The sequence below is a fragment of the Leptodactylus fuscus genome, chromosome 6, assembly GCF_031893055.1.
Source record: "Leptodactylus fuscus isolate aLepFus1 chromosome 6, aLepFus1.hap2, whole genome shotgun sequence".
Classification (NCBI taxonomy): domain Eukaryota; kingdom Metazoa; phylum Chordata; class Amphibia; order Anura; family Leptodactylidae; genus Leptodactylus; species Leptodactylus fuscus.
In genome coordinates, this window is record NC_134270.1 from 80,151,736 (window position 1) to 80,170,160 (window position 18,425).

Below are 18,425 nucleotides of genomic sequence, written 5' to 3' on the forward strand. Positions count from 1 at the left end.
AGAACTCTTTGCAGAAGGCCCAATTATCTTGGCAGGTGACCTTAACCTCGCACTAGACCCCTCTATAGACACGTCCACTGGCACCTCTTCCATATCACAAAAAGCTAGGGGCAGATTACAACAGGAGCTCAGCGACTTAAAGCTGATAGACATATGGAGAGCTTTGAACCCTACTACTAAAGACTTCTCCTTCTATTCCAACCCCAACCACTCCTACCAACGCCTAGACTACTTCTTCGTCTCCTCTGACTTACTCCCCCTTGTTTCTAGAGCCAAAATAGACGTGATATCGGTCTCCGACCACGCTCCGGTATGGCTCCAAATGAACTTCTCCCAACTTCCGAGAAAAGATTGGAACTGGAGGCTTAATGAATCGCTCCTGGACAGAGTAGAAGTCACTGACTCGATTAAAAAGCAACTAGAAACATACTTTAGCATCAACGCAAACGCAGACACTTGCCCCACTATTACGTGGGAAGCCCACAAACCGGTGATAAGAGGGGTATTCATCTCTATCGCATCTAAACTCAAAAAAGAGTCTCAATCTGAACTAGACACCATCCTCTCCAACATCTCAAAAATTAAGAGGCTTCGCAAAGCCTCTCTTAGAACTGACTCGGACACGGAACTGCGCTCCCTCAGAGAAAAGTTGAAAGATATCATAAACTCACGCACTGCAAAACAATTTTTACATTTTCAACATAAAGTGTATGCTCACGGAGACAGAAGCGGTAAACTTATGTCCTCCATGATTAAAAAACAAAAAGAGAAATGTTTCATCTCTGAGATAAAAGATCACCTGGGAAACACCAAACGTTCCACTAAAGATATCTCTCATGCATTCCACAAATTCTATACAGATCTTTACAACCTGACCTTACACCGCTCCGAAGCGGACACATCCCTACATACAGAAAAAATATCTGAATTTCTGTCCTCTGTCGACCTTCCCTCCTTAAAGGAGGAAGACCTCCCTTCTCTCCTTGACCCCATCTCTCACGAAGAAATAAAACAGGTTCTAAATAGCTTCCCTAAAGGCAAAAGCCCTGGTCCAGATGGCTTTCCCCTACAATATTATAAATCCTTTCTCTCTACGCTCATGCCCCATTTTGCCCTCTCCTGTAACGCCCTACTTACTGGAAAGGCGCTTCCAAAGCATGCTCAGGAAGCCCATATCACCATACTACCTAAAGAGGGGAAAGATCCTACCGCATGCGGTAGCTACAGGCCGATATCACTGTTAAACGTGGATCTAAAACTATGGGCAAAGATCTTAGCTTATAGAATTAAATCACTCGTCCCTAAACTCCTCCACTCGGATCAAGCAGGCTTTGTTCTTGGAAGGGAGGGTAAAGACAACTCTCATCGCCTACTCCACGCTATAGCCCACGCGAAGAAAACTCACTCAGACTTGATATTATTAGGCCTAGACGCCGAAAAGGCCTTTGATCGCGTAGACTGGCTCTTCATGAAAGCTACCCTTTTGAAATTCGGATTCCCCCCGGAGTTTATCTCTGCTATTTTTTCCCTGTATGATACCCCTTATGCTAAACTCAAAATCAATGGAACCTTGTCTACCCCCTTTCATATCACAAATGGTACTAGACAGGGCTGCCCCTTGTCCCCCTCACTATTTATCCTGACCCTAGAACCCCTTTTACAGCAATTTAGATCCAACCCAGACATCCAAGGCATCAAAATAGGAAAACACATCTTACACACAGCCGCTTTTGCGGATGACGTCCTCATCCTGATTTCGAACCCCGAACTTGCTCTTCCAACTATCACAAAGTTATTGGACTCCTATGGCATTGTATCGGGCTATAAAGCTAACCTCGATAAATCCGAAGTCCTCAATATCACTATCCCCCGTAACCGTGCTTCTTTATTAGCCTCCTCCTCCTCCCTGAAATGGACATCAAAAAAGATTAAATATCTAGGCATTTACTTAACACCAGACGTCAAAGACCTCTATGAAGTTAACTTTCTCCCTCTCTTAGCAGACATTAGGAAAATGTTATTGTCTTATCAAGGTATGCCCTTCTCTTGGTTTGGCAGACGCAACCTCCTCCAGTCATACGCCCTTCCCAAAATACTTTACAGGCTCCACATGCTTCCGATCCGGCTCCCTCCCCAATTTTTCAAATCATTGAAAACCCTCTTCTCCTCCTTTCTTTGGAGAGGAAAATCCCCGAGACTCGCTATGTCTCTCCTGCTAAAAAAGAAACAAGCTGGAGGAATAGGCCTCCCTAACATATTGAACTACTACAAAGCTGTCCAATTGAAACGTTGGATGGACCTCACATACAACTCTCCAAACTCTCTGATAGCAGATCTGGCCCGATCCACCTTCGGCCATCCCGTCCTCTCCGACCTTTGGCTTTCAGGCCACCCTAGCCAAAAAAGCAACGTTACGCACCCATTACTTCAGGGAGCTTGCGAAACGTGGCGACATCTGAGAGACACCCTGGCTCCCCATCCCTCCCCTCTTTTCACACTAGGCATTTTACCGGAGCTTGTTGGTAAGTCGAGTACAGCGAACTTAACGGTATGGTCTCACCTGATACACAAGTATCTTTTTGACGTTATTGGTCCTGACAGAAAATTCGATCCTGAGATCTTTCAATCTCTCCTACCAGACGCTCCTTCCCCCTCTTTTCTTCATACCCTCCATATGGATGGAGTGCTTAAACAAGTACTTGCTCTCGGTAACATCAGGACCTCTTTGACCACCTTCGAACGCTCGGTCATGGCAAAGCAAAAACTCCTCCAAAAAACATCATATGTTCTCTCCACATATATTGACCCACTAGCGATCCAAAAACCTACCTTCCTATCAGCTTGGGAGGAAGACCTCTGCATCACGTTTTCTGATGATCAAGTACAACAAATTCTATCCCACTCACATGGGTTCTCCCCCTGCGTCCGTTTACAGGAATCTCATTACAAACTGCTTACCAGATGGTACCACACGCCCGCCTGGCTTCACAAACACAACTTAGCAGATACTTCGACTTGCTGGAGATGTGGATCCCAAGATGGATCCCTCCTTCACATCTGGTGGTCGTGTCCTAAGATTCAGACCTATTGGAACTCGGTTCAAGAAATCATCCGTAGGCTCACCACTCCCTCATTTGAACTGGTGGACACTATGGTTCTATTAGCCCTCCAAACTTCCACCTACAAACCTTCCCGTGCCAATCTTCTCTCTTTCTTAATACTGGCCGCAAACTCCCTGATACCTTTGAAATGGCTCTCCCCCGATCCCCCTTCCAAGGTAGAATGGATTGAAAAGGTAAACCAAATCTCCAGATTCGAAGAACTGTCATCCTGGAAAAACAGAACGCACCATAAATTTGTAAAGATGTGGACTCCATGGAGGCTACTCTGGTCGTGGGCCGCAGTCCAGACAGGTACCCCCCCCCCCCCTTCTTTCTCTACGTCCCTCCCTGCTTTTACCCTTTCTCCTTACTCCCCTCTCATCCCTCCCTCCACGCAATCCTACTCCCCCCCTGCTCCCCCTAGCTCTTCTTAGTTTCTCTCTCCCTTTTCTCACATTCCCCCCTTGACACCAGCTCTCTTTCTTTTTACCCCCTCTTCCTTCCCCCCCCTGCTTCTGCTTCCACATCTCGTACCCCCCTTTCATACTCTAAATTTCTCTTCCTCTTGCCCTCCACTACCTCTTGTAGATTGCATGTCTGACAATTGCTAACTGAAACGCCCTCCCCCCCTTCTTCCCCCCCCCCCCTTTTTTCTACTAATAATGGTTAGTGGTCATCCCACTCCATAACCTTCTTCTTCTCCATTTCTCAAACCCCCTCCCTCACTCCCTCGACAATTAGCGTCTTGGCTTACGTTCCTTTCCCCACAAAACAGAATCCCCTTCACCCAACTTCTTTCCAAATTCATACCTGCCCCTTCTCACAACTCCTTCTTACCCCCCTCAATATCGACAGGTATGTCAACACCCACCTCTATGTAAAGGTGATTTGCTCTCTAACTATATTGTCAATTCCAAATATTCGCTTCGGTTATTGTTTTACTCCTTTGACATAGATTGTTTTTGATTTGTACCTATTAATGCGTTCATTTACTTTTTGTACCCACTTCCCCCCCCCCTAAATATGTTTAATTATGTTCTTATTGCATAATGTATTTTATGTTGAAAACTTCAATAAAAATATTATAAAAAAAAAAAAAAAAAAAAGCCGAGGGTGCGCTTGAACCCTTGTGCAGCCTCGGCTCTGCTACATCAGAGCCGAGGGTGCGCTTGAACCCTTGTGCACACTCTGCTTCATCAAGCTAATAGAATGCATTGGCCAGCACTGATTGGCCAGAGTACGGAATTCGGCCAATCAGCGCTGGCCAATGCATCCCTATGGGAAAAAGTTTATCTCACAAAAATCACAATTACACACCCGATAGAGCCCCAAAAAGTTATTTTTAATAACATTCCCCCCTAAATAAAGGTTATCCCTAGCTATCCCTGCCTGTACAGCTATCCCTGTCTCATAGTCACAAAGTTCACATTCTCATATGACCCGGATTTGAAATCCACTATTCGTCTAAAATGGAGGTCACCTGATTTCGGCAGCCAATGACTTTTTCCAATTTTTTTCAATGCCCCCGGTGTCGTAGTTCCTGTCCCACCTCCCCTGCGCTGTTATTGGTGCAAAAAAGGCGCCAGGGAAGGTGGGAGGGGAATCGAATTTTGGCGCACTTTACCACGCGGTGTTCGATTCGATTCGAACATAGCGAACACCCTGATATCCGATCGAACATGTGTTCGATAGAACACTGTTCGCTCATCTCTAATTATAAGTAGAGATGAGCGAGTAGTATTCGATCGAGTAGATGTTCTGTTGAATACTACGGTATTCGAAATACTCGCACTCGATCGAGTACCACTCACTATTCGAAAGGAAAAGTTCGATGCAGAACCAGCATTGATTGGCCGAATGCTATACAGTCGACCAATCAATGCTGGTTCTTCTCCTACCTTTAGAAGTCTTCTCCGTGCAGCTTCCCCACGGCGTCTTCCGGCTCTGAATTCACTCTGCCAGGCATCGGGCCTGGGCAGAGCCCGATGCCTGGCAGAGTGAATTCAGAGCCGGAAGATGCCGCGGGGACGCTGCACGGAGAAGACTTCTCGGAGGATCCAGCCAGACCCTCACTCGTGGACTTGGTAAGTATAATTTGATCGAATGTTGCCTACCCCTGAAATGAGCATTTTCCCCCATAGACTATAATAGGATTCGATATTCAATTCGAGTAGTCGAATATTGAGGGGCTACTCAAAACGAATATCGAATCTCGAACATTTTACTGTTCGCTCATCTCTAATTATAAGCACTTCTATAGTGAATCCAGGAAAGAAGGCAGTAGAGACAAAACCTCTAATATCCCATAGAGAGCAATTGGATAGTTTAAACTGACTACTGAAAAGGGCAACTAAAGTAACACTACAACACACCGGAAAGAAGGAAAGAAACAGATGTAAAGAGAACCAAGAAAAACAGGTAGAGGAGCATGACTTCAACATGAACATCAAAGAGGAAAAATCAGGAGTACACAACAGGTAGGTCATACAGAACCTGTACCAAAGAAGATGAATAGGAATGGTTTCCAGAAACTAGAACCACATAGAATACAGAATTATCCACAGGCAACCTTGTCAGTGTTCGATAGAAAAGGAATAATCAATCTGCTCATTAATACCACTGGGGTGTACAATTTGAAATCCATAAATCCGCTGAGTTTCTTTCCTCAATAAAAAGTCATCCCAGTCTCCACCCCTACGACAGGGGGCACACTAATGCTATTGCTTGAAATCACAGATTCTCAGTGCTCCCTTGATAAAATTGTACAAAATGGCGAACCACTGAAGTATCTCTCTCATTATAATTATGAATGTCGCAGACATGATCACAAATTCATCTGCTAAATTGTCAAGTTTTTCCAATATACTGTAATGGGCAGGTACAACTCAACACATAGATAAGCCCCATGGACGATCAGTTCACAAAGTCTCTGCAAAGATAGGATTGACCAGTAGAAAGATTTACGTCTTTTACTCAAGTGAATGAGTCAAATCTAGTTGTCGGTAGATATGAGAGGCCTTTTCTCAAAAGGGATAACATTTGATAACATCTGTAACTAATCCGGTTGGAAAGCCATATCTCTGCGACCCCTGAATTTTTTTTACATTGTAATTTTTAGACCCTTTAGAGATCTTGAACCCCAGGAGGACTGATCACTAATAAAATAAATTGCAATGCATTGTTAAAGAGCATCCCTTCAATTACAGGCAGCACAAAGCCAATAGGAGACAAGGTTGGGAGCCTTCAAAATATCGCTGCCCCCATTTCTTGTTTTGGGGGCTGTTATTCCACCACAAAATGGTGGTGCCCATGCGCTACTGGGAAAAAGGTGCCTCAATCAGCTTTGACCGAGGCACCAGGGGCAGAAGCGTATCTAGCAAAGACTGGGATTCATAGCACACTTCTGACTTGAACCTCAAACCCTCACATGACACAATGATCATTTCCTGGCAACCACATGGTAAAAAACCTCCTCTACTGGACCCCACATGCTAAAATGTTCTCTTTACTGGCCCCCACATAATAAACCCCCATATTTTCTGGACCCATACGATATAACATCCCCACACTTCATATGTCATCCTTATTGGCCCCCATACAGTTTTTTGCCTTGTTTACTGGTCCAACGCAGTATACTCCACCTTTACTGTCCCAATGCAGTAAGTGCTCTCTTTCCAGGCCCTCATATAGTAAATGCTAGTGACTTTAGACTTCCAACTTCCCCAGGTCCCTCCAGAGTTTGTCAATTTCTGGAAAACCCTTTTAAGAATTATGTCCTATAGTGCACACCATATAATATCCTACAGTGGCCAATTCACCCAGTATAATGTCCCATAGTAGCCTCTACTCAGTATACTCTTCCATAAGAGCCCTCAACATAGCATAATTTCCCATATTAATACCTCTCACAGTATAATATCCTACAGTAGCTCCTCCACACAGTATAGTATCCTATAATGGCCCCTTAATACAGTATAATGTCCCTAGTGGCACCTACTGTGTTCATTACGCATTTTGCATTAATTTTTGGGTTTGGTCACCCACAAACTATTATTATGCTCAGGGAACTCTTCAGTGTTTGTTGAGTAGCGGCCCAGAAGAGGTGTTACTCGCCTCTTCAGAGCTCCAGCGACGATAGTCGAACTTCTTGAATAATGTTACATACTGTTTTTTGTAATTATTTTTTTTTTTGCTTCCCTTTCTTGACTATATATCCATCAAGTCCTAGGAAAGTTGAGTGAGTACCAATATCACTACTTTTATGCTTCTTTCTGTGGCAACCACAGACACATACATTCATATTAATGATGCTATTTTTTGTGCTCTTTGAACTGTTCCTATGTCGAAAGCAGCTGTTTCCTTCCTGGGTTTTTATCAGACTGTCCATATTTTTACTGTTTCTATGGCTTGAAACCTATTGCCTAATAATAGACAAACATTGTTGACGTCTACTTCCTGCCTACTATCTTATTACTTTTTTTTTGTTCTCAGGTTGGCTGATTGAATTAGGTATAATTTTTATTACGTATACCCTGGAAATTTGGCCCATTTTGTACTCTGACCAATGGTAATTCATATTTCTATGTGATGTAGTTTGTTATGCCTAAAATAGCATACAGCCATTATTCCTCTATAAAAGCTAAGTAACATGTAATAAATGTCAGCATTCAGACATACATCTGAGTACGTGTGGCTTTGTGTTCTCCCCTTGCGGGCAACCATTTTGCTTTTAATTTGGAACCGACAGCATGTGCTCCCAGGGGTGGTTCCCCCAACAGTTCTGTATGATCTTTATGGTAGGATCTGGTGGCTGGTATTTGTCCACCCTACGGTACCTTTGACATGTATTTTATGTGCCCTCTGCGGCACCAGGAAATTATCCAGGTATATTGTTCTGATTGTGTATTTTATTTTTCTTGTATGGTTATCCTTAGCTCTTCCCTTACCTTTAGTCTTCCCCTCCCCTTCCCTGTGCATCTCCTTTCCCCTCTCTGCTCCCAACTTTATCTGGTCTTTCTACTGTGACTTAGATAAGAAGCAACTAGGAAGCTCATGCAGGTCCTGTTTTTGTTTTTTTCGTTCAATTCTATTCTCTTTACACGAGCGAACTTTGTTCTTCGAATTACTGTGTGGAGCAATGCTCTTATGTTCATATTTTCTTTGTATGGTTTCCTGTTGGTTTTTCTTTTCCTTTTCTATACATTGTAAAACCCTCTTTTTTCTCAATAAAAATTAAATTTAAAATAAATAAAATAAAAAAATAAAAAAATAATAAAAAGTTTTAAAAACGTACCTTCACATTTAACCCCTTAACATCACCGTACGTATTAGTATGTCTTGGCAAATGGACGTAATAGTAGATGAAGCAATCTTCTCACATAGGTTGGGAAGGTTTTGATAGGCCCAAATTGAAGTGGTTACATACATTTAGCTAAAGGTAACTGATGCATTTCCGCTGGCACAGTAGGAATCAGCTTCAACAGAGGTGAACACAAAGTAGGAGAATAGTACTGTCACATAGAGAGAAACTGATGACACTCCCCTCAATATCACAGCCTTCAGCACTATTAGTCGGCCATGGAGTTTGCTCAGGATATATAAATGAAAAGCTTTGCCCCCAGCCATGACATCACAAGGAGAAGCGTCCTTAGTTACCCAATAAGAACACAACGGCAGTATTGAGAGAAAGCTAGGTAAGAAACACCAAGAGGTGTTAAACTGTTAAGTTGCAGAATGTATTTTAACTAGATCAGTGTCTGAAGACACCGGTCTAGTTAAAAATAAAGCATGTATTAATGGCAGCCCTAGGGTGGGCCGCCACAATTCCAGTGGGCCCAGGGGCAGCCGCCCTCTCTGTCCCCCACGCTAGCCACGCCTCTGATCAGGACCTTGATACTTGGAGATCAGGGTGGTCAGGGCCCTAGTACTTCTGGAACTGAAGGTGCCTGTATTCTACTAGGACAGTGATGGCGAACCTATGGCACGCGTGCCAGAGAGGGCACGCAGAGCCCCCTCTGCTGGCACGCGTGCTGTCGCCCTGATCGCTCACTAACGGCGAATCCGATGCAGGATTCCCCGTTAGTGAGCGATCGCTGCCTTCAGCTGCTTGTGCAAATGCGCATCCAGCTGAAAGCTGTCAGTGTAGCTCAGTGTAGGCCACGCGTACTACGCGGCCTACACTGACTACAGAGTGTGACCTCTGAACAAGCGCGGGCGTGATGACGTAAGTCATCAGCGCGCGCAGTGAACAGAAGAGAGAACACCCGGCAGCTCTTCAGGTAACTATATTGTGTTTGTTTGCACTGTCAGGGGAGGGGGGCAACGGTAGACATTTCATGTTGTGTAGGAGGGGGCTACTGTAGACTTTCATGCTATGTGGGTAAGGGGCTACTGTGGACCATTTTATGCTGTATGGGAGGGGGCTACTGTGGACCTTTCATGTTGTGTGGGAGGGGGCTACTGTAGACTTTCATGCTGTGCGGGTAGGGGGCTACTGTGGACCATTTTATGCTGCTACTGTGGATCTTTCATGCTCTGTGGGAGGGGGCTACTGTGGACCAGTTCATGTTGTGTGGGAGGGGGCTACTCTGGACCATTTCATGCTGTGTGGGAGGGGGCTACTGTGGACCATTTCATGTTGTGTGGGAGGGGGCTACTGTGGACCATTTCATGTTGTGTAGGAGGGGGCTACTGTGGATCTTTCATGCTCTGTGGGAGGGGGCTACTGTGGACCATTTCATGTTGTGTGGGAGGGGGCTATTGTGGACCATTTCATGTTGTGTGGGAGGGGGCTACTGTGGACCAGTTCATGTTGTGTGGGAGGGGGCTACTGTGGACCAGTTCATGTTGTGTGGGAGGGGGCTACTGTGGACCAGTTCATGCTGTGTGGGAGGGGGCTACTGTGGACCAGTTCATGCTGTGTGGGAGGGGGCTACTGTGGACCAGTTCATGCTGTGTGGGAGGGGGCTACTGTGGAGTATACAGGTATAATCCTGTGTGGGGGCCACTGTGGGCCAGATTGTACTGTGTGGGGGGCCACTGAGGGGCAGATTGTACTGTGTGGGGGGCCACTGAGGGGCAGATTGTACTGTGTGGGGTCCCCTCACTATGTATATCACACAGTATTTGTTTTATAGCAGACGTGAAATTAGTACAGGATGTAATAACATTGCACGGTAAACTATAAAACAGATCCTGTGCGATGTAAATAGTGAAAATTAATTGTTTAAAAGTACAGAATGCAGAGACCTTTACCTTTCAGTACAAGATCTGTAAAGCCCCAGTCACATGACTGTAATTTGTGGGTCCGCAATTGTGGACCCACAGAGTTTTAAGGTTAAATTGCCGTGTTGGCACTCCGTGATAATTTATTTGGTTTTGGGTTGCAGTTTAGGCACTCGGTCTCAAAAAGGTTCGCCATCACTGTACTAGGACAACGCTTTCTCAGTAAAGTCCCACAAACTGCAAAGAAAGGGAAGACCCAAAAAAGTGCAGAGTCTGTTTCAAATGGAGGATAAGGAAAAACACAATTTATCAGTGTGACACTTGCCCAGAAAAACCTGGCCTGTGCATGAAAGATTGCTTCAGACTGTACCACATATCCATGGATTATTCATTTTCTAATTTAATTTCCCTGGTATATCACCTCCTTATACCATCATGCACTCTGCACAGATATTCCTTAAAACCACTGTTAGGGTCCATTCACACGGAGTAACGTGCCGCGTGATGTGGCACATATACGGCGTGTGAGATTTTGCGCGCTGTAAAGGCTCCCATTGATTTCAATGGGAGCCTGGATCGTATACGCCATGTTATTTTGCAGCCGTGATTTTGCGACCACAAAATCACGGCCGCAAAATAACGTGGCATATATGATCCAGGCTCCCATTGAAATCAATGGGAGCTTTTACAGCGCGCAAAGTCTCACACGCCGTATATGTGCCACATCACGCGGCACGTTACTCCGTGTGAATGGACCCTTAGGCAGTAATTTCTGGAAAATGTATTAATGTAATACCTGAGTACAATTGCTTGCTTTACACCTTGAAAAATGTTTTTAAGGTCATTTGCAAACTGAGGTCATTAGTTGACGGTTTCCATTGTCCTGGCACTTCGGGTTCTAAGCAAATGTGACATAGTAATCTGTTTTCCCTCAGTCATAACAGCAGCACAATGTGGGATATTTCTGCCCCTGTGTGATGGCAGGACAGGCGGAATTTTTAATCAGCAATTAATTAATATGCATGACTAGGCCCTATAAGAGGGCACAGGAACCTCTGTTCAACCAGTTCACGAATCCAAGGAGCTAACAGATGAATTTCTCTTTCCTGATGCCCAAACACTGGAGCATCCGACATCTCCTGCCAATTTTGTGGTTGTGGACCCGCAACAAGCGTTTTTCAACCTCAGTGATGATGATGAGACACAGTTGCCATCAGGGCAGGCTGTGGTTATGTACGGTTTGCAGTAAGAGGAGAGTGAGCAATTGAAAGAGGAGGTGGTGGATGACGAGGCCACCGACCTAACCTGGACAGGGGTGATTTGTAGCGTGGAAAGCAGTGTAGATGTGGAGGCAAGCACAGCACCAAAAAAGATGGCTAGAGGCAGAGGCATGTCCAGAGGCACAGGACAGCTGCTTCACAGAAATCAGCCCAGAGCCAGCAAGGCCCAAGATGTTCCCTGTCCTAGCCACTCGATAAAAAATCCCCCATCGGGGCCACGTTCCTCCATGCTGTGGAGATTTTTCAACGTATGCGCAGAGGACAAAATGAGTGCAATTTGCACACTGTGAAAGTCAAAACTGAATAGGGGCTCTGAGAAAAGCAACCTAAGCACCTCAGCCATGCGCCGTCATATGTAAGGCAAGCACTGGGCTCAGTGGGAGAGAGCAAATGCAGGACAATCGTCAGCCAGCGTTGCCAACACTGACTCTTCCGCTGTTTCCAGTGCTGGCTCTACAGTCCAGACCACCAGCCAGGACACCTCCACATCTACCTCTGACACTTTGGGGACTTCACCCTCATCTTCTCCTTTTCCTGCCTCTGCTCCTTTTGACTGCACCATCATGCGCCTCTTTCCAGTAAATCTCCATCTCCCAGGTGTTTGATCGCAGGCAGAAGTACAGCGCAACCCACCCAGATGCCGAAGCCTTAAACGTCCACATCTCAAAACTGCTGGCCCTGGAGATGTTGGCATTTATGCTAGTGGAGACTCAAGCCTTCCCTGACCTGATGGCAGCTGCGGCACCTCGCTATGCTGTCCCTAGCCGTCACTACTTCTCTTGGTGTGCCGTCCCCGCCTTGCACCAGCATGTGTCCCAAAACATCAGGCGGGCCCTGAGTTCCGCGCATTGCTGTAATGTCCACTTGACCACTGACGCCTGGACAAGCGCATGCAGACAGGGACGCTGCACCTCTAAAACGACAGGCTGGGTGAATGTAGTGGAGGCTGCGACCGGGTCGCAAATTGGGGCAACCAATCTCCTCTCTCCTCCCAAGATTCCTGGCAGGGGTTCTCACAAAGCCTCCTCCTCCGCTGTACCATTGACGCCAGCTGAGAGCTGTAAACGCTGCAGCAATGGCGTGTGGAGATGTCAGCAGGTTGTGCTGAAGCTCAGCTTGGCCAACAGAAAACACACTGCCCCCGAGGTGAGGGATGCCATCTTAGATGAAACGGCAATGTCTTTCTCGCCGATGCACTTGGGCCCAGGCATGGTCATGTGTGATAATGGCCGGAACCTAGAAGCAGCTCTGGACTTTACAAGACTTAAACACGGTCCACACATGGCCCACATTTTCAACTCAAAGGTTTTTAAAAACCTACCCCATTGTGCCTGATATACTGGTGAAAGTGCGGCCATTTTCGTAAGTCTAAAGTAGCCGCTGCTAGCCAGGAAACATTCAGAACACACTCCTGTCATCTTCTTACCATTGGATGACGGAGGAAGAGGAGGAGGATGAAGTGGAATTTGATGTCACTGCCCCACACGAGGCTAACGGGAAAGTTCAGTTCCTCCCCTTTGCTTCAGCGTGGATGGTGTGAAGGGAAGTTGAAAGTGGAGGAATTGGAGAGTGACCCTTCCGATGGGGGCAGCATAGTTATGCCAAGTAACACTATGACACACATGGTTTACTTCATGTTGGGCTGCTTTTCCAGAGACAAAGGCATTGTTCACATCATGGAGAGCAACCAATAATGGATTTTTGCAATCCTCGACCCCCGGTATAAAAATAACATGAAAAGAGCATGTGCACTCAGCCCCTGAATAAAGTTTTAACAGTCCAAAAATATATATATGTGTTGAATAAACTGGAGACTTGCTGTCAGGTTGAATGGTGTCTAGCGTGGAAGCCTGTGGGATGCACAGGAAAAGGAAGCTCCCTCTGCCTGGAGCACAGCAAGTGCATGTAGAAAAGAAGAAAATCCAGCACCCAGGATTCCAGTATGGTGGTTGAATAAAACTTTGTTTTTATTGAAAATTCTTTAAAATAAGGACATCGTAGTGTATAAGTGATCCATGTGCAGAGGTCATTGCTGACACGCCAACGCGTTTCGGTGCTATAGCACCTTAGTCATGCCATGATTAAGGTGCTATAGCACCGAAACGCATTGGACTTTCAGCAACGACCTCTGCACATGGACCACTTATACACTACGATGTCCTTATTTTAAAGAATTTTCAATAAAAACTAAGTTTTATTCAACCACCATACTGGAATCCTGGGTGCCGGATTTTCTTCCTTTCTACATAAAAATAACATCTCGTCTTTCGTTCTGGTAGGGGAGAGAAACAATCGCATAAATGATTGCCACAAGCACCTGGTGCAAAATATGATGGAAATGTTTCTGTCAACCCTCGCTGGTGGCAGAGAGGAGATTTCCTCAAAGAGGCTAACAACTGCCATCCGGTCCACAACCACCAGGGGAACACTCTCCAAGGTGTGGGACACGTTAAAACCCCCCCTGGCTAAACTACCACCACTGAGGGGCCTAGTGTCACTAGGAGGGAAAAGTATAGGCGCATGTTCCGTGTGTACCTGGCCAACCACAGCCCTTTCCTCTCCGATCCCTCTGCGCCTTACATGTATTGGGTGTAGAAGTTGGACCTGTGGCCCTTGGGGTGAGTGGTGGCTTCCCCCAGCTGAGGTTTCGGTGAGATTGGCGAGGGCGTGCAAGTACGCCCCCCAGTTAGCCTTTTTTGTGGCATCAAGTGTCACTAGCATAGAGTGTCACTTGCTGAGCCACTCTTCTACTTGTAACTTCATGATAGAACCTGTGTGTCTATGCTTTCTTTTGAGTTCTAGTTAGATTTGTGCACCTGCATTTCAAGTTTATGCCCCATTCTGTGACTGGAGCCTAACACCAGCATAGTGTCAAGCCCTTGGGGTCATTTTTTTGCCTTGTACATGCATAATGGATTTTTGCAATCCTCGACCCCCGGTATAAAAATAACATGAAAAGAGCATGTGCACTCAGCCCCTGAATAAAGTTTTAACAGTCCAAAAATATATATATATGTGTTGAATAAACTGGAGACTTACTGTCAGGTTGAATGGTGTCTAGCGTGGAAGCCTGTGGGATGCACAGGAAAAGGAAGCTCCCTCTGGCTGGAGCCCCAGCAAGTGCATGTAGAAAGGAAGAAAATCCGGCACCCAGGATTCCAGTATGGTGGTTGAATAAAACTTCGTTTTTATTGAAAATTCTTTAAAATAAGGACATCGTAGTGTATAAGTGGTCCATGTGCAGAGGTCATTGCTGACACGCCAACGCGTTTCACCCTTGGGGTGAGTGGAGGCCTCCCCCAGCTGAGGTTTGGGTGAGTTTGGCGAGGGGGTGCAAGTACGCCCCCAGTTAGCCTTTTTGGTGGCAGAGTGTACACTATGAACCCCAACTGTCACTTGCTGAGCCACTCTTCTACTTGTAACTTCATGATAAAACCTGCATGTCCATGCATTCTTTTGAGTTCTAGTTAGATTTGTGCACCTACATTTCAAGTTTATGCCCCATTCTGTTGCTTTAGGCCACAAGCAGAGATTTTTTTGTACCCCTCTGTGCCAATTCAGCCCTACCACCCCCAGTAGTAATTCTTTCACCCATTTCTTTCAATTGTGACTTCCCCCCAGCAGCGTTTACTGTGTCAGCTCCATTCTGTTGCTTCAGCCCAGGTATATACTGTATAACAGCGCTACGGAATTTCATCCCTAAAAAGTGGTTTTGAGAACTTTCTGCAGGATGTGCCTATAAGCTGATGGTGTTTATAGACTCATCAAGCAGTGTTGCTGTTTTCAGAATATTTCCTGCCTAGCAGAATCTAAAATTTGTCTTTGACCCTCAGCACGATGTCTCTCCCTATCTATGCCAGCCGCAAAAGACACGAACATGGCTGTCACTATTCTTATAGATCCGAGGTCACCTGATTTCGCCAGCCAATGATGTTTTCCTATTTTTTTCGATGCCTATGTTTTCCTGTTACTGTCCCAACTCCCCGGCACAGTTATTGGTGCAAAAAAAGCACCAGAGAAGGTGGGAGGGGATACGAATTTTTACTGCGTTTACTGCATGGTATTTGTTCGAAATCGAATATGTCGAATAGCCTGATATTCAATCGAATACCTACTCAATTGAACGGTATTCGCTCATCTCTATTCATAACAATAAACTGATTTTTATGCTTTTTTGCTAAGTTTTTATTATGCAAAAAATAACATTTCTCTATCAATATTGGTTTGAAAATGGACAACCCCTTTAATTACATGCAAAAAATGATATACCTGTATGTCATTGGTCACATAGGGATGTTTGGAGAGGGCTCAGGAACTGAAATCTCTCCATACTCGGTGGATGTCGGCTGTAATACAGCCAGCAACCACTGCTAACAGCTACGATTTGTGCCAACACCAATTACAGCTGTTAACATGATAGATGCCATGGGAGCTGCCATTTTTACTTGATCGCTGCCCTCCAGAACATCACCGGAGGGCGGTGGTTGGTTCCCATGACAGCTAGCAGCCTATTGAAGGCCCCATAGCCAGGGTGTAATACAGGTGAATATATTTTACCATCACTGCAATACGTTAGTATTGCAGTGAATAGTGTGAGCAATCAGACCCCCTAGGGTAAAAGAAGTAAAAGAAGAAAAATAAGTTTTTAAAATTATTAAAAAACACACAGAAAACAAAAGTTCAAATCACCCCCCTTTCCCTAGATCAAATATAAAAATTATTAAACAAAAAACCTTAGGGATTCCGGCAATGCCGAAATATTGAAATATTAAAATATTTATCCCATATGCTGAACAGCGTAGCAGGGAAAAAAATTAAAATAGCCAAACGGCGATTTTTTTCCAACACTTTACCTCCAATAAAAAATGGAATAAAAAGTGATCAAACTATCAGACCTTCCCCCAAATGGTATCAATAAAAACGACATCTTGTCCAACCTAAAAAAAACTCTCCATACTTGTAAACACGGCCATTTTAACGCAATGGTCGGCCCAGTTCAAAGGTTTCATAATTGGGCCTCCCCCATCACCATCTGCTATTATACTTATCTGAAAGCTGCCAAAAATTGGGATTTTATATGATATTCAACGGCTGAAATGTGTTCTAACTGCCGGAATTTTTCCTGCTCTCAGAAATGTTTTATATGTTCATCTCTAGCAATATTCATTATTGCTATTATTTTAGCTTGTAATGGATATCACTAGAGAGACAGTCATTGTACTTTACTCTATAAAGATCAGGTATGGACAGGACAGGGTCAAATGCAAACTTTATTGATGACTTTGTATGTGTTGTGTGTTTGGGGCAACTCTTTTGACGCTGCAACCTGAACGATGGTAAATGTCTGGGTCACAGCACCAATAAATTTCCTGGTTATACTCAGAAGGGTATTACATAAAAATACCCCTGTGATTCAATTAAGAGGGGTTTTACCCCTCTTTGTGACAACCAGAGATAAAAAGTATAGTATGCTCTCTGATTGATAGAAGAAGTTCTTATTAGAAGAAGGAATGGGGGGGGGGGGTCACATACTGTACAGGTTATGCACAGACAATTCTGATTTATTATTGTCTGTGCAGTCTGAAGTTCTGCTTCTTCCTCCTTCACACTGCTCTTAAGATGCTGCCTAAGGCTGGAAGGAGGACAACAGTTTACAGCCCCATAACTCAGGATTCATTAGAGCTAAGATGAGCTTGGGTTAATTTTAAAGATGAGATTATCCTGATAGACCTTACATATTTGGAGCAATTAGCTGTTAAAAACGATGTCAATAATTGAGGTCTGCACTGGTATCTCAATGCTGAACAAAACTTTCACCAGTGAATTGTTCTGTAAGGCTTATCAAGATGATCTAGGTATCATTGTAAAGAAGAGCTTCTTATCTTTAAAATGACCTCACGCCACTTTGGAGGGGGTGGCAATTAGATTTTTTTTTTACTTTTTTTCCCCAAACTAGTGCAGGACAGGGCCTCTCTGAAAAGAAATCAAGTAGTATATAAGGCTTTGGAAGTGTGGGTGCAACTGCAGTATGGATAAAGCATGCACATAGATAGCATGTAACAGTAATTGTAGCATGTAAGCAGTGAGGCCTGGTTCACATATGCATTCAGTATTCCTTTTCGTCAGTCCGCTTGGGGACCCCCTGAACGGAATACCGACCACATTAAAGAGCGGTGAGCAATGAAAACATACGGACCCCATAGACTATAATGGGGTTCGTGTGTTTTCCACGTGGTGTCCGCATGAGTAATGCGGAGAGGAAAGTAATTCTTGAAGTACTTTTCTCTCTGTATAACTCGTGTAAACAGCAAGTGGAAAAAAACACAGACCCCATTATAGTCTATGGGTCTGTGAGCTTATGAAAGCACACTGCATATCAATGCGTTCGATATTCCTTTCGGTGGGGTCCCCAAACGGACTCCCTGAATGGAATACCGAACACAGGTGTGAACCAGGCCATAGACAGAAGGATAAGTTCAATCCCATACTTCAGATCTCCATGTATAAAAGTCTATTGGGCCAATATACAGACTGTCCTAGTTGTTCCTAGTTGATCTCACTGGAGGTGCTCACCTAGTCCCTGCTCCACTGCCTAGTAAAAACACACTTGGATTATTGTCTTATTAAGGTGCATCCTGTCAGGGACAAATTTAGTATGGATCCCAGAGCAATGGATTGTACAGTATTATGACTTTCCCCCCACACTTGCTTAGGGCTAGTTCACACGGGGACATGGACGCTGATTTTGACAGCTGATTTTGCGGCCAAATCAGCCTCCATAAAATGTAGCCCTATGTGAATTGCTAGCTTTTTTTTTTCT